Here is a 24,935-nt window from a genome sequence, read left to right as displayed (position 1 = left end):
AACAGTTACTGAAAATTAAGAGGAAGCAAAAATAAAACGGAAATATGTTAACACAAGTTATCTGAGCTAGACATAATATCCAGCAGAAATTACTACAGTTTTAGGATTGTATGAAAGATTCACATTCCTTGCCTCGCTCTGAAATAACTATATGCAAAGACACTCCAATCTCTGCCAACAGTAGATCTGGACGAATCTTCCTTTTTTTCCTAATATCTGACCCCACTTCTACTTCAGGCAATATCTCCAACCCTCCACCAGAGGACTCCTTACCAGTCTCACCTCAGATGGGGGGCCCACACACCCCACTGCCACCTCCTCACTCCTGCACCACCTTCAATGACTTTTCATTCAACAGCTAGCTTAGTGTCCTGAGGGAAAAGGCACGTCCCTATCTAATCCCCATACATTTTTCTGATGACTTCAAACCATCCTTTGAGCCTTCCCTACTGTCTTAGAACTCCATTTCTCAGGGTTACCCTAACCCCTGACTCATTTCTCTCCAGCCTGTTCACTTAGTATTGTCACTCACAGGTTATAACTCTGAGGCCTAATCATTAAGAGATTCCAACCACACACCAAACATTTAATGCCAGTCCTGCCCCTGCAGAAAAGTAGAAGTGGGGGAAGGAACATACATGCTTGTCAATCTTTTGGTTAGTAGGTATGGCCCCTGAGAGCATCAACCATAATTTCGGGTATTAAATAAATGTTTCAAGTATTCTGAAGATCCACGACTCTAATTCTTTTCCAAAAAGCATTTAAGCTAGTTTCCCATGTACTTAGGAGTACTTATGATTCCTCAGGCTCCCAGAGGATAAGGTATTTTAAACAGACCAAGTAAGAGTTTAAGAAGATGGCGCTTTTCCATCATGAAATATTTAAAAGTCCCCCTGCTAAATAAGTTGGTTAGAACGCTTAGCTTCACTCAAGACTATCAAGGCCCCAATATCCCAGGGCACCCTGATACAGTTTTAATAACTGTACCAGAGTGCAAGACGAATTGCTGAGCAAAATAGGGGAAACTGCAGACAGTCTGCATGACTGCAACACACAAAGACTTTTTAAAAACAAAAGAACACATGGAGAGCCCAGGCTTCAACAGTGAAGCTACCTAAATTGGAGGAAAAATAGGACAACGTGACAAGAAATGCTCAAGGTGCCTCTTAAGTAAATCACATATGGAAAAAAAATGGACATGTGCTGTTCTGCGTTTCCTCCTCCTCCTCTGGAGTCCAACCAAGAGGAATTGATGAAGCCCTTAGAATTTTTGGAAAGGAAAGAAGAAAGGTCCAGGAGAAATCCACCAAATTCAAGTCCTTTAAGAGTCACAGATACCTAAAAAAGAACTGCACCATCGGCTCAATGTGGAAAAGGGATTAGCACCCCAGCTACAGTCTGGCACCCGCGCCTGACCTCCGAAGGGCTCGGGATTCTTACTGCCTATCCCCCGCAGCGCGGGTCGGGTCCCCAGCTGCGATTTCGGTAGTACAGGCATGCACCCCGCCGCCTCTCAGCCCCGGCAGCGCTAGGCCCGTCGCTACACAGCCTGGGCCTGAGCCCCAGAGGTACAGCACAGCAGCACCTGGACCCTGGGACAGGAAGTGGCTATTTTGACTGTGGGCTCGTCATGAAAGGAGGTGAGCTTGGCAAAACGAGCCAGAGGAAGAGCAGCTGCAGGCGACTGGATCTGAGTGCAGTGCAAAGCAGATATGGGGGTGTGTGCAGCGGGAAAATGGGAGGGGGACAGCCGGGGAAGCCGCTTCGTCGACCGCAGATGCTCTACACAAGCAGCTGGATAACACAGAGAGGCAAAGGAATGGGTGGAGGGCTTTATGGCGCAGAACGGCTGCACAGCTGAAGCCGAGCTTTCAGAAAAAGGGGGAAGTGGGTACGAGGCAGCGCACACCGGGGCTGCAGGGGCCGTGCGGGGCTGTTGTGTTTCAAACCCCACGCTGACCTGTTAACCCTCCTGGCTGGTGGCGAAGGCCCGAGAGGGCCCCTCTCCAGACCCCCGAGAAGTCTGCACAGGCCTACGCCGAAGCTGCACGCCCCCGCCGCGCTGGGCAGCGACCACCCCGCTGGCTCCGGTGGCCGCGCACGGAGGGACCCAGTCCCGCCCGCCCGCCCGCCGCTGCCCCGCGCTCGGAGCAGCTCCGGGATCTCTACCCCGAGCCCCCTCCAGGCCGCCGCCCCCGGCTGCTCGGGGCTCCCGCAGCCGCCGCCAGGAGTCCTACCGGCTTCCAGTTCAGGGACCAGCCGCCGCCGCCGCCGGCACGAAACTCGGGTTCCCGAAAGCCGCTCTCGCCGCCTGCTGCCCGCCTCGCAGGCCGCGCGGGATCCTCCGCTCCCCCTGCCGGCGGGCAGCCATTTCCGACCAGCGACTGCGGAACTTGCCGAAGTGCGTCGGGCCGGAAATGGCCGAAGCCGGCCGCCCGCGAGCGGCTGGGGCGTTCGAGGCTTTCCGGACAGCGCCCGAAGGGCCGCCGCCGCCTCCGCTCGGCCGCCAGCCCGGCCCGGGGCCCGCAGCCGCGGCGTCGCGGGGGATTGTGGGAGACGCAGGGGGGGGAGGGGCGGGGCTGCGCGCGGGAGGGGCGGGGGGAGGGGCGGGGCCGCGCGCGGAGCCCTGGGCCGTCCCACCCGTCCCACCCGTGCCCCTTACCCTGTCGGGAAGCCCTGCGGGGGGCACGCGCCCGGCTGTGCCGCAGCGACGGCGCCCGACTCGGAGCCGCGGCCGCTGGGAGGGGCCGGGAAAGGCAATTCTAAAAATAAACCCATCCCCGTACGCGAGGCCCTCCTACGGGAGCTGACGGGTCTCCACCGCAGGCCTCGAGTGTTGAAACCCTTGGACTGTTTCCCCCACAAAGGGAAGGCCGCTCGGCATGAACGCTTATGAAAAAGTCCTGCGGCTTTGCAAAAACGAGCTGCGTCCAGTCGTGTGGCGAGGACCGACCAAACCGGGAGCAAAAAGGAATGCTGTTTTAAAATACTTAAAGCCAGCCCCTGTGAACCGAAAGGTGTACCTATTCTCCAGTCCTGAGAGACAGGTGACTTCCCACACTTGCAAAGCCAGGACGAGACTTTTAGAGAAATGATGGGGGTGAGCCAAGGAGCTGGACCCAACCGCAAAGGCACACCTGATCGTTAGTAACTCGGGGATGAGCCAAAACGATGCTTTAAAATCTATGACTGCAATATAATCTAAGATCACATTTGCTTCAACGTATTTTTTTTTTTTACGTTTTAAATCCCCAAACCACACCAGGACCTGCGGGGGGGGGGGGGGCTGCCTCCTATCCCGGTGCTTGGGTGGTCTGATGCTTTCGGTGAACTGCACCCTGAGCTGGCTCCACAGCTGCCATATCCCATCTGCTTGGTGGAGCCCAGGCCAGTGCTTTTAGCCAGGGCTGCAGAACCCTGAAGATGGCCTAATTTCCCACAGGGGACATTTGGGACTAGGGATCTCGTTTGCAAAACAAAACTCTAAAAAACCTAGCAACTTGTTTTCCACAGCACACTCCATCTCTCCATACCCATCATACCCTCCTCTTTCTGACCCGTTTTCTTCTCTTTCTCCTGACATCTCCTTACTCTCCCCTCTCCCGTTTTCCCTTTCCCCCTCACACCTCACTCTTTGCTCTCCTTTCCCCATTATTTCTATGAACTAACGTTCAAAGTCCTACCACCATTATAAATGTACAAAAACAACCCCTTTCTAACGTGTACCAACTTTACTGAGGAAAGCCAGAGAGAGGGAAGCAAATTTTTAAAATCAAAAGCATTTTAAGAAATGAAAATGGATAAAACTGTTACCCATATATTACGAATAGTCTAAGTTGTCCTCTCTCTCTCTCTCTCTCTCTCTCTCTCTCTCTCCCCCCACCCCCACTCTCCCACTCTCTTTCTCTTTACAGTTCATCTTCTTGGCTTTCCTCCAGAGGTCTGCAGCAGGCAAAAGTCTGGCAGTGTGGGAGGAGATACAACAGAAGCCCAGCAGCCACAGAAAGAATTACCAGGTATTAGTTCATCTCCACACTGACAAGAAAGGACCTGCAGAGAGCTGCTACCAGGAGGACCCTGCCTAACTGTCTTCTTCTACAGCTGAGTGACTTAACACTTTGCTGCCCCTCCTGTCAATTTGTTTGATTCTAATGAGTCAAGCTTTAGGAAGTAAAAGGACACCCAATCAAAATCCCGTGTATCCTGAATTCACTGCAGCCCTGGTTGCTGCTGACCACCCTCCTCCTTTGGAGCTTGTGAGCCTGTCCTCCCACTTTTTTTTTCCTCTCAAACAGTTCTAGCTCAGACAGTGCATACTTCTAACTAGACATGGTTGGGCTCCCTTCCTTTTCCTCTCCACTTTCTTCCTTGCCAGTGTTGATCAGTTTCCTTGCATCACCTCCACTTCTAAGCAGATCCCTCATGGCAGCGCTCCTGTCCCTGTTTCCTAGCTGCACTCCAGGCATCATCCTATTAATATATATGTTATGAATACTTAATTGCCAGGCAATAAACAAAACCTTTTATAGGCATTGTCTCATCTGAATCCTTACAGGGGGGTATCAGCTTATAGATAGGGAACTGAGACTTAAAGAGGTGCACCCGATCACACAGTGAGGTGCAAAGTACAGATGGAACTCCAAGTCTTCCTAACTCCAAAGCCAATATTCCTGACCAGAACTATCTGGTTGTCACACCAGGACCTTAACCTTAGTATATCCCACACTGAATTCATCTTTATCCCTTCCCCCTTGGCGCTCCTCAAATGTACTTATTTATAATAATGTTACCATTATCTTTCTTAACACAGAAACTTAAAACCTAGCATCACCTTTGACTTCTCTCTTTACCCCCACAGTAAATCAGTTTTTCAAGACTAAAAGCCTTTACCTGTCCGGTCTCTACCGTCCCTCCTCTGCATTCCCACACCTGCTTCTCAAGTTCGAGTCCTCATTACTCCTCTCCTAAACGCTCGCCTTAAGATTGCAATTTCTGGCTCATAAAATACAAACACACTTAAAGGAGCTCTTCTCAAGAAAGCCCGCCAAGGTAACAGGATCCACCGTGAAGCTCGTCTGCACTGATCTCTCCATACTGTGACCTTTTAAAACACTTGTCTCTACTTTCCATTTTGGAGCTTAATCGAAATAGTCTTGCATTGTGATGTAACAGTCATGTATATAGATCTTGATCAAGGAAGCAGACAAAAGCAAAAACCAGTGGGCCTTTGGTACCAAACAGCAGGAACCTATGAGGTCTTCTCTCTAGAGCAGTCATAGGGACTCAGCAGTGCCCAGTTTCTAGCTTTTGGTTACAAATTTTAAACTCCCAGAAAAGCAGCAGGTGAAGCAGCAGGTCAAACTGCTTGAAACACAGCATGTGGAACCTCTCCTGTATATGCTTGTCCCCAGAAAAGAAGCAGGCACACCCCCACCATTCATTCGTTTGTTTGTTCATGCATTCCATCAACAGATAGTTGAGCGCCTATCAAAATGTATCAGGGTTATTTCATGTATGAAAAATGTTTAATACCCTGCCCTCATACCACGAAAATCACAACATAAAATAACTCACCAGATAAAAAGAACAACAATATTCATCCATAAGAGACCATCAATTCAATTATATGTGATAGAAGATAATTCACCATACCCCCTATAAGCCTCTGGTGGTAAAAGTAATCAGTAGTAATATATACAGGTTCAACCAAACAAGTTCACAGCAGCACCCTTAGCAAGAAACAAAAACAGAAAACAGAAAACTACCCAACACAATAGAATACTCTACAGCAATGAGAACAAATGCTTCACAAACATATACGACAACACTGATGAATCTTACAATGTTAAGCAAAAGAAGCCAGACATGAAAATATATATAGGCTATGATTCCATTTATATAAAGTATAAAAAGAGGCAAAACTAATCTACCCTTAAGGAGTAATGACTAGAGTGGAGCAAAAAGAGCCATGTGGGTGCTAATGATTCTGTTTCGGGGTGGGGGAGGGCTGGTCACACAGATGTGTTCAGTTTGTCAAAATTCATCAAGCTGTACACTTTACCTTATGTGTCCTTTTCTATAGGTATATTAGTCAATAAAGTTTTTTAAAATAAGTAATTAATGGTCAAAGCAAGACGCTGTAATCACCCTTGAACATTGTCACTATGATTATTCTAGAGTTGCCAGTTATTGCTGTCCCCAACCTCACCATCACAACACCTTTTTAGGGACCCTAAGCCACCATCTGCCTTTGGAAAGGGCCACCATTCTTAGCACATGGCCTCATCCCCTCCAGCTGACTGGACTTGCTCGCACCTGGAAACTTGGGAGCAGGGCACTATGCAGCTGAGTCAGGTGATGGAGAGTAGTTCAACTAATAAATTGTATAGATTGGGGGGAAAGAATTTCCAGACATATGCACAGGGATAAGCCAAGAAAGTTAGTCTGCAGAAAATAGAGGCAACACACAGAAGGAAGCAAACAAACCCGTGGCAGATGGAGGGAGAAGCCCCAGAGGCTGCTCACTTTTTAGTTCTGGTATGTGTTCTCGCTGTCACTGGTATCCCTGAGATTGCTCATGTAGCCTTGCCATTAAAAATAGATAAATAGAAACAAAATTGTTTTAAAAACCTTCCTTATTTAAGCTAGTGTGAATGCATATTGGCACGTTCTGTCACATTTAGTCCTTAACAACCCATAGTAATGATTCCCATTTCACAGATGAGAAAACTGAAGCCCAGAGAAGTTAAGGAACTCGCCCAAATCACACTCCTGGTAAGTGATGGTGCCAGGATTTGGCCTCAAGCAACCTGACTCTAGAGCCTGAAATCTTAACAATTGTACTACACTGCAGTGCAAAACAAGTGCTGAAAACGTGAATTGTGTGTTGCATTACTGCATTTAAATAAGGAATCGGATTCTGTTAAATGAGTTCAAATGTAGAAATGATACAACCGATTGAGAGACTGGCCATCTAAAGAAGTTGGTAAGCATTTCTTTCACAAGGAAATCACAGTTCGAGTTGTAGATGTTAGAGGCCTATAAGATGCGTATTTTATAAATGTGACAAATTATATTAACCAAGGCTGTGTTCTTATACCAGGAAATTGCCTATTTTGTAGATTTCAGCAAATGCTCTTTTAGGGGCCCCCACTGATTACCTATTCTTCACAAAATATTACTATCCAGAAGAAGGGGTGTTAGTCCTATGAAAGGCAAAATGGATGATAAAAGATACTTCAAGTCTTCGGGAGGGAGGGGCCAGTGGTCATTTTCCATTACGATGGCTGCAAGACTCACAATTTACTCAGCAAGTTGTTTAGATCAATCACAACCGAGCCACTGGTGACCCCTAGCAACCTTCAAAAGGTATGATTCAGGAATTATCAGTGCATTTAAGTCGGCTAAGAACTTGTTCTATCTGTAATGCTTTGATTTTAAAAGAAAGTGCTGACAGCCACTATGCAGGCTCTTTTCTATATATAAATGATTGAGCAATTTTGTGGCTTATAATTAGAACAATGCATGACAATGTCCAGATTAGAGTTCCAAGATTACTCTTTTCTTTGGTCCGTCAATAGCAAGAAAACAAAAGGTCATCTTCTAAGGCTCCACAGAGAGCACTCATTAGCCTGCAAAATGGCTCACTCTGACAGTCCTGGCTTTGATGTGACCCTTTAAAAGAGGCTGTTTTTTTAACTGGCAGAAAGACTGTTGGACAGTTTGGGTGGTTTGCAAACGATTTGTAGCAAGAACACTGAGTAACATCAGCTCCAATACAAAGCACATATTATTGTCAAGAAAGGATTTGTTAACTCATTACTTCACGTCATATACCGTGTTTCCTCGAAAATAAGACCTAGCCAACAATCAACTTTAATGTGTCTTTTGGAACAAAAATTAATATAAGACCTGGTGTTATTTTGCTATAATATAAAACCGGGTCTTATATAAGACTGGGTCTTATATTTTTGCTCCAAAAGATGCATTAGAGCTGACTGTCCGGCTAGGTCTTATTTTCGGAGAAACACGGTAGTACTCACTACCTTGCATGTGGCTGTAAAAAATACATTTTGTATTATTTCACGTAGCCTGATTTAAATCAGCCTGAAGCTCAGCCTGATTTAAACCTGTTATCTACATAAGACACCTAATCTATAATGACCAATTAAGATTCTAAAAATTAGTTATTGTCCCTAAAATATACTGTATCTGTCTCTAAGTTCCTTTCTTACTTCAAGAGCCCTCTCCCCTGTGAGTTTTTATTCTCTGCCCACCGTGTCAGCACAGCTTTACAGAAGCAGTCACATTTGATGATCAGTAGATATCAAAAAGCCACAAAAATGTCCTAAACTTGCTCCTGGAAGTTCCAAAGAAAGACACAAATGTTCCCAAAGGCAAACATGGAGTTACCTAACATTTACCCTAAATTACGCCAGTGAGTAGCTAAAATATGTACCATGAGACACAACATGCCACAACAAGGCATCTCTGACTGCTTGAGGAACTTCGTGTAACGAGAGCTATAATCGGAGAAAAAAAGAAAAATTATGTGGAGTGTTGATGACTGAGTTCCAATGTCACATTTGTATGCAGCTCTATGATGCCAGGACTGTCTTTACACCAAAAATATTACTCAGAGATTCAAAAAATCAACCACTCACTACTTTCACTTAAAAATGTCTCATGTAAACAAGGCATTCCAATTGAAAATTGGCAAAATGTCCTAGTCGTACTTCACGTCAATTAACTTCTCAGTAAACCAATTTAGCTGTAAAATCAAAACTGAAAAGTCATCAGGATTCCAAAAGTAATCATACTAACAACTTTAAAAACATATATAACTTGCTAAAAACCTATGGAGTCAATGTATATTAAAAAAAAAAACACAAACAAAAAAACCCGTCGTTTTTACTGACCAGATTTTCAACGGAAAAATACGTAAGTTTTAAACCAATTCAAGGAAGGTTTGCAACAAGATTTTATCAAAGAGAAAGTTTTTCTCTATTTTCATAAATATTGCTCAAGATTATTTTTCAACCTCCATGGTGAAAGCATGATTCTAATGAGACCCAGTCAATTCCAGAACAAAATAAATATCAATCCCTTCCTTCCTCAACCCAAGCCTTCAGCCTTGTGAATGTTATGCCACAGGTCAAAACTGGAACCAAATGAATATGTGACATTTTCACAAATCCATCAATGGTAGGGGTCAAGACTAACAAATCAGAGCTCATCTCTCATGGATAGTGTCAGATGTTTCATCCTCTTATAAAAAGGGACATACACAATTATATTGTGTCTTGTGTCGGTTATGAAGAAAAACATATCTATAAAGTAAAAAGGTGATTATTTAGAAAAAGGATGGTTGACATAAATAATACAAATCATCCAAAAACATGTTAACTGTGTGAAATATACTAATACGAAAATATTTTAAAAGTTCAAATGCCACTATGCATTTGCATTAGTTTATATACATTTAAGTATGCTGAAATGGTACTCAATATTTTCCTCTTATATTTCATATTTAATTAGCTTAAACACCAAACTTCTAAATATTAGTAGGAACACCAATTAACTGCACACAAAAAAGGACAAAAACTGATAAACTAAATATTTGCCAACTCTGTGGCTTCCTTCCAGCTCATGAGCATAATTTTATAAAATGGCTGTCTTTATGCATTAACCAATCTTTTCAGTGTCCTCTTTTTCACCTACTTTAAATGGACTATGACGTGTTTCTACATGCTTCTCATGGTCACCTCTAAAGGGACTAGAGTATTCCAGGTCTGTGTTAGTGGTTCCTGAACGACAGTGTGTGGACCAACATAGGATGAAGTTTTCATCAGTCCACAGTAAAATGAGAAAAGTAAAGGCAAGGTAGTGAGTTTTTCATAAAACTAAATTTACTCAACTAAAAGGATTGTCCTTCATTTTGAGATTATGTCCTTCCTTTCTTGTGGTAAAATGTGCTTTTATGAAATGATGGTGATGGTAAGTGGCAGCTCTTTCTTTATCTTCCCGAGGTGAAAAAATACTGCAACATACCTATTTTGCCGCTCACACACTAGTTATTTTTTATTTTACTGGTCCATTAAATCCCAAAGTCAGCTAACTACCAGTCTGTCTAGCTATACCCCTTCATGGCATTTTCAAGTGAGTCCACAGACACACACACACTCAAAAAAATGTTCTTGGAAAGAATTCAGTGGTAACTAGCCTCCACAATGTCCCCAACGGTCCCTGCCCTCGGTAGTCAACCCTTGTGTAGTCCCCTCCCACAGTGTACCAGGGATGATCTATGTAAAAACAACAAAAGTGACGGTATATCACTCCTGAGATTAAGTTACACAAGGCGTTTCAGCTTTCATCATGGTTGCTCTCTTTCTTCGATCATTCACTCTGAAATTAGCAGCTGTGTCATGGGCAACACTGCGGAGACCCACGTAGTGACGAACTGAGGCTTCCTGCCAAGAGCCACATCCAGGAGGGAGACTGGGAGCAGATCCTCCAGCCTCAGTAAACGCTTCAAGTAAGGGCAATTTCACAAAGACCCTGAGCCAGAACCACCCAGCGAAACCACTCCCGAATTCTTGACCTATAGAAACCAGGAGGTAATAAATAGTTGTGTTTGAAATGACTAAGCTTGAGGTAACTTGTTATGGAACAATAAGTAACTAATGCGACTCCTTGATCCTTCTTCAGCGGCAAGGTGAACAGTTGTCTGGCCCTAGTGTGTTGCCGAAACTGCTTAACGTGTATTCGTGCCTATCTTGGGGGAGAGAAAGGATTAGAAAGGACTGTGATCTCCATTATCCTGGCTTTGGCTTATTTACCATGACTTTGTTTCTCTCCACTGTGTTTTCCACTTTTCTCATACTGGCTACAGTACTCAGTATACTGAACAATCCACCTCTAGCAAAGAAATCTATTCTACAAGTTTGTAACCTTAGTTAAAGGAATCATTCTATGGAAATATGGTATTTCATGATATTTTGGAAATCTGCTAAATTTCTATGGACAGACTCACTCATGTTAGCTGTCATCTCTTTCCTAGACCCACCCCTACATCAACAGAGGAGCACATCTCACAATCGCTGAGAAAACAGAAGCAAGAGACATGATTTCTTAAATTCCTTCTCCCCACCTTTAAACTAATCCATAAATACTGGGGTGAAAATAATTATTATTTTAGCAGCTGATGCCTGAGTTCCTCCTAGGGATAAAAAATGCCTTCTTGGGGAAATTACCTTGATATGACACTTGAAGTATGAAAGAAGAAAGCTTGACTTACAATAAATCTGAAAGAGCGAGCTAAACAGATTTTTTTTTTTAAACTTAAAACAAGAATATAAGGACTGAAAGAGAGCCAACAGGAAAGGAAATGGCAGTGGGGTTAGGAGAGACGTGCCTCAAATAATAGCATGGGAGGGTAAAGCTTGGGGAGAGAGTTCTAGTGATGTGAGGGCTGAAAGCATGTTCAAAATAGAAATACCTATTACTGGACTTTACATTGTTTGTGTTGCTAAGGATATAAAATCCCCTAAGCCTTAAGTAATACCTGACACATGCATAAATGCCTTATGTGAGTGATTCGGGGGGAAATCAAGGAAAAAAGATGGGGGAGGGAGGTGGCGGGTCTGAGTTCTGCCACTGGGTCAGCATGGAACCAAGGAATGAGAACACGGAACTGAGTTACAAATGATGAAGAATTCAGTGGAAGCAGAAACCAAAGCCAAAGAAACCATAAGATGAGCTCTCAGGAATTAACAGAAATCTTGGCATTGAAGCCCAATTAATGTGAAATGGGGACTTAAGCCATTTTACTTAAATCCCAAACACTAAAAACAAACAGACAAAACCTACCTTAGCTGACATCTGAGTCCATATACACAAATTCGTCACTCACCTGTGCCAGCCTTTCACAAAGGGATGTCCAAAAGTAGGCACTCTTTTTTTTAATGTGATCTAATATCTTTCCTTTAGACTTTGCTCCATCAATTATTCTCTCTTTAATAGATATAGTCAGTATCCTCCGCACTACAGAGATTCCCCCCCACACTGCTTAAACACAGGCTCACGCCCAAACTACCACCATCATACAACTCCAGCTTTGAACTCAGAAAGACTTGGATTTTGAATCCTGGTTCTACTATTTATGAGTGTTCTAACCTTGGGCGTATTACTTAACCTCTCTACATTCTCTCAGCTACAATTTCCTCATCAGAAAATGGGGATAATAGTACCTACCGCATAGGAGTACCTACCGTAAGGATTATCCTGGATAATTATGAGGGTAAATCGTTAGTCCAATGCCTGGCAAATAAGAAGTCGTCATCATGTTAACTGCTATCACCATTGTTATCATTCACCAAAATTCTTAAGAGTAATCTCCACTGTGTGTCCACTTCCTGTACCACCATTCACTCATTAATCCCCAGAAGGCTGGCTTCTGCCAATCTACTGAAATCGCTCTCCTAAAGGTAACCTCATTCACTAATCCCCAAGAATCTTTTCAGGCCTCCATTTGGAATTCTTCCGCAGCACTTGGTAGTCCTACTCACTTACCTTCTTGAAAGTGAAGGTAACAATCCTGGTTTCTCATAACATTGCTCTCGCACCACTCTTTCTCTTTCCTTCACCGACTCTCCCTTCTCTACCACCTTTCAGTGCTAGTGTGCCCAGGATTCTGCCTGTAGTCATTTCCTGATCTCATCCCTCACTGGGGGACAACATTCGTGACGCCAGCAGCCCCATCTGCAGCTTTAACGTAGACCTTTCTTCTGAGCTCTTGTCCAAACTGCCCACTACATCGCCCTAGGTGTTTCACAATCCTAGGCAACCAAATCAAATGTAGAGACACTGTTAACAAAATCATGATTTCCTCTACTTTCCCCAACGCTTTCACTTCCCTAGGAATCTTTTTTCTTTCCTTCATTAACAGCTGTCATCCTTCTTGTCTCCTTTGCCCATTGCGTCCCACTGGCTATTAGACGGCAATGCTTCCTCCAGAATCCCACGCTCCCTCTCAGCCCTGCTCCATCCCTCACAAGCCCACTGTGGGCTTTAGAGCCACACGGGCCTGGATTCAAAGAGTAACTAGGCCACACACTTGCTATGATTGTTCTTGGCCAGGTTACTTAACCTTTCTAACCTCAAGTTTTTGTGATCATTAAATACCATATGCAAACTAGCTGGCACCTAGTAGGAATTCAGCAAACGTTCCTCTGTATCGGCTTCCTTCCGGTCCTCATCGTCACGGCGTGTCATGCAATACCCACCTGCTTGGTCTCTCTTGCCCTTTCTCCTCCAACTTGCCCTAGAATTCATTTCTTTCTAGAAAGTAAATGTGATACTATCATCGTTGCTTCAAAATCTTCAACATTTTCTTTTTTCTTATAGAACAAAATCCAAATTCCTTACTGTGATTAAGTTCCAACTGCCTTTCTGGTCCCTTCTCCCCCAGCCCAGTTACTCTAAAGAAGTGGCTGCTCACCAGCGACGTCAGGTGCTCACTGGCCTGCCTCTCTGCGCAAGCTGATCCCTCTGGTTGTAATTCCCTTCCCTTGCCCAAGATTTTTGGCCCAACTGGCAAGCTTCTTCATCCCCCTCAAGAACTACTTGAAAAGCTGTCACTTATGTGACGAAAGCTCAGGCAATAAAAGCAAAACTAAGCTAAAAAGCCTCTGTGTGGCAAATAAAACAACTGATAAAAATGAAAACGCAACCTACAGATTAGGAGAAAACATTTGCAAATCGTATATCTGATAAGGGCTAATCTTCAAAATAGATAAAGAACTCCTACAACTCAGGGTCAAAAAAATCAAACAACCCAATTAAAAAATCGGGAAAAATCTAAATAGACAATTTTCTAAACGCAACATAAAATGGTCAACAAGTACCAAAAAGGTGCCCAACATCGCTAATCATCATGGAATGCAATCAAAAGCAGCAGCTCTGTCACCTCATACTTGTTATGATGGTTATTATCAAAAAGAGGTAACATGTTGCTGAGGCTGTGGAGAAAAGGGAACCCTCGTGCCCTCTTGGTAGGAATGTAAATTGGGGCAGCCGCTATGGAAAACAGTTTGGAGGATCCTCAACAAATTAAAAATAGAACTACCTAATGATCCAGCCACCCAGTATTCTGGGGATATACCCAAGGGAAATGAAATCAGTACCTTGAAGAGATAGCTGCACACCAGTGTTTAATGCAGCATTATTCACAAAAGCCAGGATATAGAAACAAACTATCCATCAATGGAGTGTGTATATATATATATATATATACACACACACATATATATATATAATACACACACATACACACACACACACAGTGGAATATTATTCAGCCTTTAAAAAAGAAGAAAATCCTGCCATTTTTGACAACATGGACGAACACAGAGGATATTATACTAAGCTAAATAAGCCAGATGGAAAAAGAAAAAAACTGCATGATCTCACATCATGAAGTCTAAAAAAGTTGAATGCATATTATAAAAGCAGAGAGTAATACATATTATAGAAGCAGAGAGTAGAACGGTGGTTGTCTGCGTGGAGGTGGGGGAAACGGGGAGAGGTTGGGCAAAGGGTACATAGTTGCAGTTATATAGGATGAATAAATCAGAGATCCAATGTACAGCATAATGACTATAGTTAATAATAACTGTATTCAATACTGGAAATTTGTTAAGAGGTTGGATTTCAGGTGCTCTCACCACAAAGAGAAAAAAAATGGCTACTATCTTTGGGTGAGGAAATGGATATGTTAATTAGTTTGACTGTAGTAATCACTTAATTATATATGCATTTAAAATCATGTTATACATCTTAAATATATACAATTTTTATTTAAATTTTTAAATTTTATGGTGTTACTTAAAGGATGACACCAATTCTTCACTGGTTTATATATTTAAAAACCTATTCTATGCACATGCACACACAAACAACACATAAAGGGAGAGGAAGAAAGAATGATATAATCAATGAGGACATGGCAAAATGTTAAAAATTGATGAATCTGGGTAAGAATCATTTGAAACTTATTTTAAAAGTTGCAAAACTATATAATCCTGGCTTTTATGTAAGTTTGAAATTATTTCAAAAGAATAAAAGTATGAGTCAATGTAACCATGAGGTAACAATCAAACCCAAGCTGAGGAACGTGTCACCAATCTGACCTATATTCTAAAAATGTCAATGTCATCCCCTCGCGCGAGGGAAGTAAGAGAAAAAATAAACATGTGGGATTACATCAAACTAAAAAGTTTTTTCACAGCAAAGGAAACCATCAATAAAACAAAAAGGGATCCTACTGAATAAGAAAAGATATTTGCCAATGTTATATCTGATAAGGGATTAATATCACAAATCTATAAAAAACTTACTCAACTCAACTCCAAAAAAACAAACAACCCAATTAAAAAATGGGCAGAGGACTTGAGGAGACATTTTTCTAAAAAGGACATACAGAAGGCAAGAAGACATATGAAGAAATGCTCAACCTCACTAACCATCAGAGAAATGCAAATAAAAACCACAATGAGATACCACCTCACCCCAGTCAAAATGGCTATCATCAATAAATCAACAAACAACAAAAGCTGGCGCGGATGTGGAGAAAAGGAAACGCTAGTGCACTGTTGGTGGGATTGCAGATTAGTGCAGCCACTATGGAAAACAGTATGGAGGTATCTCAGGAATCTGAAGATAGAACTACCCTATGATCCAGTAATTCCACTCCTAGGCATCTACCCGGAGAAATCCAAAACTCCAATTCAAAAATCAGTATGCACTCCTATGTTTATTGCAGCACTTTACACAATAGCCAAGATATGGAAACAACCGAAATGCCCATCGGTAGATGACTGAATTAAGAAAGTGTGGTACATTTATACAATGGAGTATTACGCAGCCATAAAGAAGAAAGAAATCTTATCATTTGCAACAACATGGATGGATCTAGAGAACATTATGTTAAGTGAAATAAGTCAGAAAGAGAAAGACAAGTACCATATGATCTCACTTATATGCGGAATCTAAAGAAAATAAGTGAATGAACTAATCAGAAACAGTTTTGGGGACAAAAAGGAAAAAACCGAGAGTTGTTAGATGGGCGGGGGGGGGGGATAAGGGGAAAGGTGAAGGGATTAGGAAGCAGTTGGTAACCACAAGGTGGCCTCAGGGTTTTTGAAAATTAATTTGAGGAACGTATTCAGTAATGTTGTAAAGATTTTGTTGGGTATCCGATGGACATGTGTCCCATTTGGGAGACCACCTCAGGGATACTGTGGATGCCTGATCATGGCATTGTACACCAGAAGCTAGACAATAATGAATGCCAACTATAATTTTATATATATAATGTGATGGCTCGGTGTGAGGTCGGAGGGATAATGGATGGGGGGAGGGGGGTTCAGTGTGAGGGATATAAATGATGAACGTCTAAGTATTACCTTGTCTTGTACACCTGAAAATAATAAATTAAAATAAATATAAAAAAAGAAAAAAGAAAAGGAAAAAAATGTCAATGTCATGAAAAAAGAAAGGAAGCTGTGAGTAGGAGAGAGGAAGGGAAGAAGGGAGGAGCAGGCTGAGAAAATGTTACCGATTAAAGGAGACTAAAGAAATATGACAACTGGGGGCATTTGAGATCTTGCTTCCCAGCAACTGTCATCAGTCACCTTTGGCTCAAATAAACTCTTATTAAGAAAAGGAAGGAAGGAAGGAAGGAAAGAAGGAAGGAAGGAAGGAAGGAAGGAAGGAAGGAAGGAAGGAAGGAAGGAAGGAAGGAAGGAAGGAAATGCAATGTGTAATACTGGGTTGGATGTTAGATTGGGGGGGGGAATGCTGTAAAATACATTATTGGAATAAGTGGTGAAATTTGAAAATGGACTTTTTATTATATGATAGCATTATAGGAATACTAAATTTCCTGAATTTAAAAATTGCACTGGGGTTATGTAAGAGACTGTCCTTATTCTTACGAAATACATCTTGAGGTATTTAGGGGCAAAGGATGTCTGCAACTTTTAAACGTTTCAGCAAAATTAATAACAAGTATGTGTGTGTGTGTGTGTGTGTGTGTGTGTGTGTGTGTGTGTGTGTGTGTGTGTGTGTCTAGAGAGAGAGAGAACAAATATAGCAAAATAATATTAACTGGTGAACCTTAGTTAATGTTTACTATTCTTGTAACAGTTCTGTAAGTTTGAAGTTTTTTCAAAACAGTTGTTTTTTTAAAAGTGATCACATATGTGAAACCTTTTCCCACTCGCTCAGATAGAATTAATGCTGCCTCCTCTAAGCTGCTGTAACTGTCTTTATTTTTACCCTCAAATGCTCAGATTGGGTTGTAATTATTTATTTAAGCATTTGTCTTACTCTATCAGATTGAGAGCTTGCTTCTTGAGGCAGGAATTCAAACTGTCTTTTTGAATGTTAGGAATATTCTGAGTTAGAAGGAATATTCTAACTCAGGGTAACTTTATGTCGCTGGCATGTATTATTGTAGCACTCTGATGCTACAATTTGACAGCAAAACATGGCTGGACATTCTTGAGATGAGAACCAGAATAAAAAAATGAACCTTTGGTTTGGAGCATAGGCTAGTGCGGGAGTTAATTTAGTCAACATACCATTCTGTCCCTTTGTGGAACCTTCTGCAGGCAAAGCTGGAAAGCCCACCGCTGGGCCCAGGCAGACACACAAAGCTGCTATGCTTATAAGGGAGAGGTCTCATGCAATTTGGAGTTGAATTGCCCTTGATGCCTAAAATACAACCCCAACATTTGTCCTTTCACTTCCAACATGCTTATCACAGGAGGGCGGTCCCATCCTCAGTTGGCCAGAAGTCTGAATATAAAAGCCATGGATTAAGAGCACAAATGGTTGAAGAATGTAGGTTTTGAACCATGCTCTTCCCATCTCCCCATACTAGCTTAGATCAAGAATATAGGTAACATTCTCCAAAGTGTTGAGGAGACAGCTCCCATCCTTCTCTACCCACTTCCCTTACTTTCTCCTCCTCAAGGGAGAAAAAATTACTTCTATGATTCTGAGACGAGTTACATGGTCATTCCACACTCACTGCCCATGCTGCTTTTGAATTTCTCTTTCAGAGGTGGCTGCCCCACTGGCCATATGGGTTCTTTGTTGCAGGAACGGAGAAAACAGTTTCCGGTGGGTTGGCCTGTGTCTAGGGGGAAAGTTAAATTCTTGGAGGAAGAAATAGGAAACCTATTTTGGCCTCGGGTCCAAGCTACATTCTCCAGACCAGCTTTAAGCAGCCAGAAAGATGATATTTTAATCCCAGTCTGTTTCCTCAAACTCTATCATCGGATACAGGACTTGGAAAAGAAAGGGACATGAAGGCGCCCACAGGATCCTTTGTGAGTATTTTGATCTCAGTGCCTCTCATGGTGCTTCTTCTATGATGAGTCCTCAATCAATTTTTGTTGTCTTGAACTCAATGTAAAACACACACACACACACACACGCATGCACAGCTCCCATCCGTAGCTGTTTTTTCCAATCGTACAAAGTGACTTTTGAGCTCCTCTGGTTTGTGTGAGGGCTGTGAGGCTACAGGGCAGCCGGCGTTAGTGAGCAGCAGAGACTGCTGTGTCTTTGCGCCTCTCATGACGCACTGCCAGCGAGGGATGGCCCAGGGGAACTGTCAAACAGCCTGACAGCAATTCTAGCAAGAAGGTGGTAGAAACACAATTTTAGCACGAATGATCAAACATTTGGGGGGAAATTTTCCTTTAAGCTTGACATGCCTTGTGTTGCTGAAAGCCTATTCATTACTGATCGTTCATCTGAAGCTAGTCATCTCTTTGTGTGTCTGTACACGGAAGTGACAGCACTGGAGGAGCTTGGCAGAGAGACAAAGGCTCTTAGGCACAGTGGGGGAGTCGAAAGGTAAAGTAAACAGCAGCTCGAGCAGGTAGGAGATAAAAAACACAAAACAGAAGGAGGAGAAGCTACAGGAAAATCATCTCACTCAAAGGGGCTTTGGTTTATAAATGGACACTGAAACCCATCTCTAGGGCTTCCATCTTCCTTCTGTACTGTTCCCTTTATCTTGTCGGTGAATTTCCTTCACTAGTCATCCCCTTTCTCTCCCAGGATGTGCCATGTCTCCCTCTCTCTGTTACCTCCTTCACTTTGACCTATAACCATGCCCAAGGTCCTTACATTTGAGCAGGAGCCAATTCCACTGCCACCCAGAGCGTGGCCTCCGGGCCAGTTGCATGGGGTGCTTTTGAAATACACTTCTCAGCCCTTCCCGGAGCTACTGGGTCAGAATCTCTGTGGGTGGGGACCCAAGATCTGTGTTTTAGCACATTCTCCAGGGGACGAAGGCACACGAGTTGGAGAAGCGCTGCCGAAGCGCTGCCTGTACTCAGGTCTCTGCGTCCTACCATTTTGGATTGCCTTCCTCAGTCTCTTTCATGTGTGATTCCCCAAGGCTCTGCTCAGGCCTTTCCTTTTCTGGAGCTATATACTTTCTCTAAGTGATCTCAGTCACCCAAAGGTGGGTTTGGTTATTTGTTTAAACATAGGTATGAGGAAATGTGAGATTACTCTAGCCCGACCTCTTTTCCGAGCCCCAGAAGGTCCAGCTGCTTCGTGGACCTTTCTGCCAAAATGTTGCACAGTTTCCTCAACTCAGTATGTCTAAAAGGAACCCCAGAGCTACTCCGACACCCACTCTGCATCTATTTTAGCGATCAGGGCGGTAAGGTAGCTCTGCCACCCACGTCGGCACCTTACCTCCTCAGCATCCTGCCTCCTTTCTCCCACTTCTGCTCGGTCTCCAAGGACAGACAGTTCTGTGTCCTCCACTGCCCCGGCCTGGCTCCTGCTGACTCTCGTCTTCCCTACTCAGTTCATCCTTCATGCTGCCACCTCATCACCTCCGGGGTCAAATTCCTCTAATGAACCCGCATTATTTATATGACAACTTCGGAGGCCCTTAACCTGGCCTCACGTCCAAATGTATTTTCCCACCTTCTCTCCCCTCCATAAACATGCACCTGACATTTCCGTAATATCAAGTTACCTCCAGTTCTTGGAATGGCACATGCTGTTTCACAACTGTGTACCTTGGCACACAGGTGCCTGATTCTGATATGTCCTTCCTTCTACATACCTTCCCACCTCAGCTTTGTCTTCGTGGCAAACTTCTATTCATCCTCCCAAATCTCACTCCAACGTCAATTCCTCCGTGAAGCTGTCCTTACACTACAGAGTACTTCTATGTTTCTCTCTTCTATAAGATGGTAATATCTTGCTGGTCAAGCCTCGTCTGCCTTTGTACAGCCAGCACCAAGCATAGGCCCTGATACCTAATGGGTTTCACAAAATTCTTCTGCTCAATGAAAATTTACTGAACACATGTTATGGGAGGAGCATTGTGGAAACAATAAGCAAGACAAAACAATCTCTATCCTCCGACACTCTGTCGTCTAACAAGGATACTAAGAAGCAGACAGGTCATTTTCACAGTGTACTCAATTCTACGATAGAGATCAGCTTAGAGAGTAATATGGGGGACACCTAATTCAGTTTTGGGGGGTAGTCTTATCGTGCCTTTGCTAATCATATATGCATAGTCTTTGGATCCACAAGGAAAAATTGTCACACGCATTTTTAAAGACTATCACAATACCAAATTGTTGTTAGCACCAATAACAGCTTTTTGAGTCAATCTCCCTCCCTCCACTTAATTCTGAGAAGGAAAATGTGCAAATAACTGTCTCCATGTGAGTTCTTCCAAGGTAGCCGCTGTGCAGGTAAGCAGGATCACCCTGAGGATCTTTTTTTAAAAAACAGAGCTGAGGAAGCAATAAGTCCTTTGGTTGATGACAGCAATAGTAAGTGAGCCGAACTACCGTTCACATTTCATAAGCTTCTCTAACCTACTCTTCAGAAGCTCTGTCAGCTGACAGAGACGGAAGCAAATGCCAAAAGGCACAACCACAACAGCAAATGTACCGGCACGAGTCTCTTCCTCTTCCATGTCACAGCGTTCAGACCAGAGGATGTATCACCTGTGTTTCAACCCTTCAGCATCTAGCTTTGTCTGTCCTACACTTTTCAAAGAAGAGCATCTTTAGTTCTGAGCTTCTTTAATACACAAGACATGGACATATTACAGATTCCATTTGTGGGTGACCCTGCCTTCTTCAAACAAACTGATGACCCATAAAACCCACAAAAGGACAAGCAACTAAACCCAGCAAGTACAATGAGGAAAATATCTCCTGGAAGGAAGAAGGCTATCTGTACTGTTTCAACATTCTCTGAAGTTTTGTTTTGGTGCCTTTCTAGCTTTTGGCTCAAGTTCAAGATACATGCATGACCACCAAGCATCTTAACTGCAAATGGACTACATCCACATTCTCAAGTTTGAGAACTCATCAGAATGACCTGTAGGGCTTGTTACAATGCCGATTTCTGGGTCCCACCCCTCGAGTTGCTGATTCTGTAGGTTTTGGGTGGGACCTGAGATTTTTCTAGTTCTGACAAATTCCAAGGTGATGCTAAAACCAGGCACTACACTTTGGGAACCAGTCGAGTCCATGGCTATACTTGCCCATCTTTACCACCAACAGGGACTAATCTGATCTGCCTTAAGGAAACCATAGTCCAAGGAAACCAAATAACCATTACAATTACACACTTCAACAGCCTCCACATCCTCGTGCTACCTAAGGGAGGAAAATAACAGCGGGGTATATAAAAGCTAAGTGGTGGGAAAGCAGGAGGCACGCGGGTTCTAACACTCAAAATTCTGTTCTCTGAAAAATAACTGCAGCAATGGAAGAAAACACGTCGTGTACAATAAAAAAAAAAATCACTCCCATAATTCCCATTTTCCTGAGGTTCCCTTCTCTTCAGAACAGCACCAGTGGAAAGAAGAATTTTAGTAACTACTATTTTTATCCCAGTTCAGTGATGGATGTGTTAACATCAGGTGAGTTTGAGTAAAGAATCCAACTAATATTTGAAGCAGAAGACGTGGTGCTGTCGAAAAAGAATTAAAGATTTGCTCTCACACTGTCCTCTCCTCCTTCATGCTTCTGACAGTTTAAGAGACTATCCAAAGACCAAAATAATATAGAGGAGGAGGTACTTGTGGAGGTTCATTTTATGTGTCAACCTGACTGGGTGGGGGACAAGGGTGGCGACAGGGCCCAGATATTTGGTCAAACATGCTTCTGGGTGTATTTGTGAGGGTCTTTTTGGACGAGATTAACATTTGAATCAGGAGACTGAGATGCAGACTGCCCTCCCCAATGAGGCTGGGCCTCATCCAATCAGTTGAAGGCCTGAATTGAACAAAAAGGCTGAGTAGGAGGGAAATCTTTCTGCCTGACTTGCATATCAGGCATATCACTCTTTTTCCTGTCTTCAGGCTCGAACTCAAACATTGTGTATTTTGGGGGTCTCAGGCCTGTCAGCTTTTGGACTAGAATTTACACATCAGCTCTCCTGGGTCTCTGTCATGCCGACTGCAGATCTTGAAACTTCTCAGTCTCCAGAATTGCATGAGGCAATTCCTTATAATAAATCTCTTCATATACATGTATATACCAATGCTCCTCACTTACGATGGGGTTACGTCCCCATAAACCTGTTGTAAGCTGAAAATGTCTAAGTCACAAATGCATTTAATACACCTAAACTGTCTAATATCACAGCTTAGCCTAGTCTACCTTAAATGTGCTCAGAACATTTCCTGTTGGGCAAAATCATCTCACTGCCACTGCCCGGCATTATGAGAGTCTCACACAGCATAGCACTAGCCCAGGAAAAGATCAAAATTCAAAAAAGTATAATTTAACTGAATGCCTATTGCTTTGACACCATCATAAAGTCTAAAAATCCTGAGTGAAACCACTATAAGTTGGGGAACAGCTGTATATATGTATGTGTGTGTGTGTCTGTGTTACAGACATCCTTTAAAGGATATATACACACAAACACACATACATGCATATGTATACATATGTATATGTCTCGAATATCTCCTATTAGTTCTGTTTCTCTGGAGAATCCTGACTAATACAGCACTGGACAAAAATTTCTTTGTAAATCACTGTTTCCTGCTTTTATTTCCACTTCACTAAAAGTCAGCACTATTCCTAACAACCTCTACCAAAGTCCCTTTAAAGGATGTCTGTACCCTGACATTTCAACAGAGGTGATTCAGATGCAATGACTCACTGATGATTTCAGCCCTGTTGTGCTGTCAGCCCTGGACATGAAGTCAGGGTTGGGACTTGCTGGAAGGGGAATATACACTAATTTAGACACTCATTGTACTATCCTAGTACATTGTACTGATCTCTCCCTGTTATCATCTGAGAGTACAGAAGTTAGAGATGATATCAAAAGCAGAAACAATATTTGTGTCTCCATGATGTGTGAGGATCCTGTTCCATTTCTGACCTTTTTCTTGAATCATCTGTGTTCTACTACAAAAATGACAGGGTATTCTCCTCTTCATTTTCCTCTAATTTTGTACAACACACACACACACACACACACACACACACACACACACACAAACACACTCCTCAAATTTCTAAAAACTTTCAGATGTACTTTTGAGAGTCATGAGGCTATGGAAAAGGGGGTGGGCTGGTGGCTTAGGTGGTTGGAGAGCCATGCTACTGCAGCCGAGGTAAGCGTGAGTGGCTGGCAGAACCGGAGTGGGGGGCAGACAGAAAAAGGGAGAAGAAAAAAAAAAGAGGCTATGGAGGACATATCAATAAATCTAATAAGAGTAACAACATTTTGCAGGAGATGCTACCCTGAAGAGAAGCATTTTGATAGGCATGAAAGGGCAGACAAGCTGTATACATGAACACTCCACTTTAAGTAGCGATGCAGGTAACTACTTTAATAATTATGCCATAAAAGAATGTTCCAATGGCCTTGACGTGCAATGCTATTGGAATAAAGTGAGGACACTTTCCTTAGAGTTAGTGCAGTGCAAGTTGAAGGACTCCAGAATACCATTCAGAGTAAGAGACCAACCACAGAGGGCCTCAGGGAGTCTGCTTCTACTGGAGCAAACAGGGCTACTCCATAGGTTACCAGGACATAGTAGATATTTGCCAGGCCCAGGTATATTCATTATTAGTCATGATATAGGGAATCCTATTGGGGCTGGCTTGAGAAGATCCAGATGATGTGAGGCTGGGTTAAAATAATATGAATGGTAGCTTCCATTTAGTGAACAATGATAATTACATTAATAATTAACAACTCTAGGAAGACGTATTTTTAAGTGACCTGCCCAAAGTCATACAACTAATAAGCAGGCAGCTGATGGGATCTGACCCGAAGTGCTTCTGATTCCATAGCATGTACTCTTGACCACAATTCACTTCTGCCTTCCAAAATGTTGAGAATGGCTAATCTTTAACAAAGTATCATGAATCGAGACTAGACGAAATGAAGAGATGTCACATTAGGCCTGGGCTGTCCATCCAATTCAGATGATAGCCACATGGCCAGGAGGCCAAGAATCCCAGCATTGAACAGAACTAGTCATGGTACCTTCTGGGCAGAATGAAGGACCCCTTCTTTAACTAATCTTTGGTCCGGCTCTTCTGAGCTCTCTTCTTAACTAGGCCGTGTCCTGAACCTACCCTCCTTGGCCTGCTTCAGCCCAATTCAACAAGAATCCTGCCAAGCCTGTTTAGCAAGGATCCCCCAACCCTTGGTGCCTAACCAAGTTCCTCTCAGTCATTCTTCTCTCCATGAATGCTCCTCATCAGGCCCATTGGCTACAAACCCCAGCTGCCCCTGTTGTACTCACAGTTGAGTTCAACCTCTCACCTCTATTGCCACAGCCTTGACCCTCGTTGTACTGGTCTTGAATAAAGTCTTCCTTGTTGATTTAACTTGTG

General features: G+C 43.1%; 1 protein-coding gene across 2 annotated transcripts in view; it reads right to left on the bottom strand.

The window, feature by feature from the left end:
• The window catches only part of EXTL3 (exostosin like glycosyltransferase 3), a 106,268-nt gene that overhangs the window by 56,109 nt on the left and 25,224 nt on the right, over positions 1–24,935 (bottom strand). The window contains exon 1 of one of the 2 annotated variants that reach the window (XM_081077275.1): positions 2,238–2,518. The exons of the other annotated variant lie outside the window; for it this stretch is intronic. The gene's annotated coding sequence lies outside the window, so the exon portion shown is untranslated. Of the gene's footprint in view, positions 1–2,237; positions 2,519–24,935 lie in introns of those variants that run through there. 2 annotated transcript variants of the gene reach the window in all.

The sequence above is a fragment of the Rhinolophus hipposideros genome (assembly GCF_964194185.1).
Source record: "Rhinolophus hipposideros genome assembly, chromosome: 16".
NCBI lineage: Eukaryota > Metazoa > Chordata > Mammalia > Chiroptera > Rhinolophidae > Rhinolophus > Rhinolophus hipposideros.
Note: the sequence above shows the minus strand (reverse complement) of the source record. Positions and strands in the feature narration are given on the sequence as shown.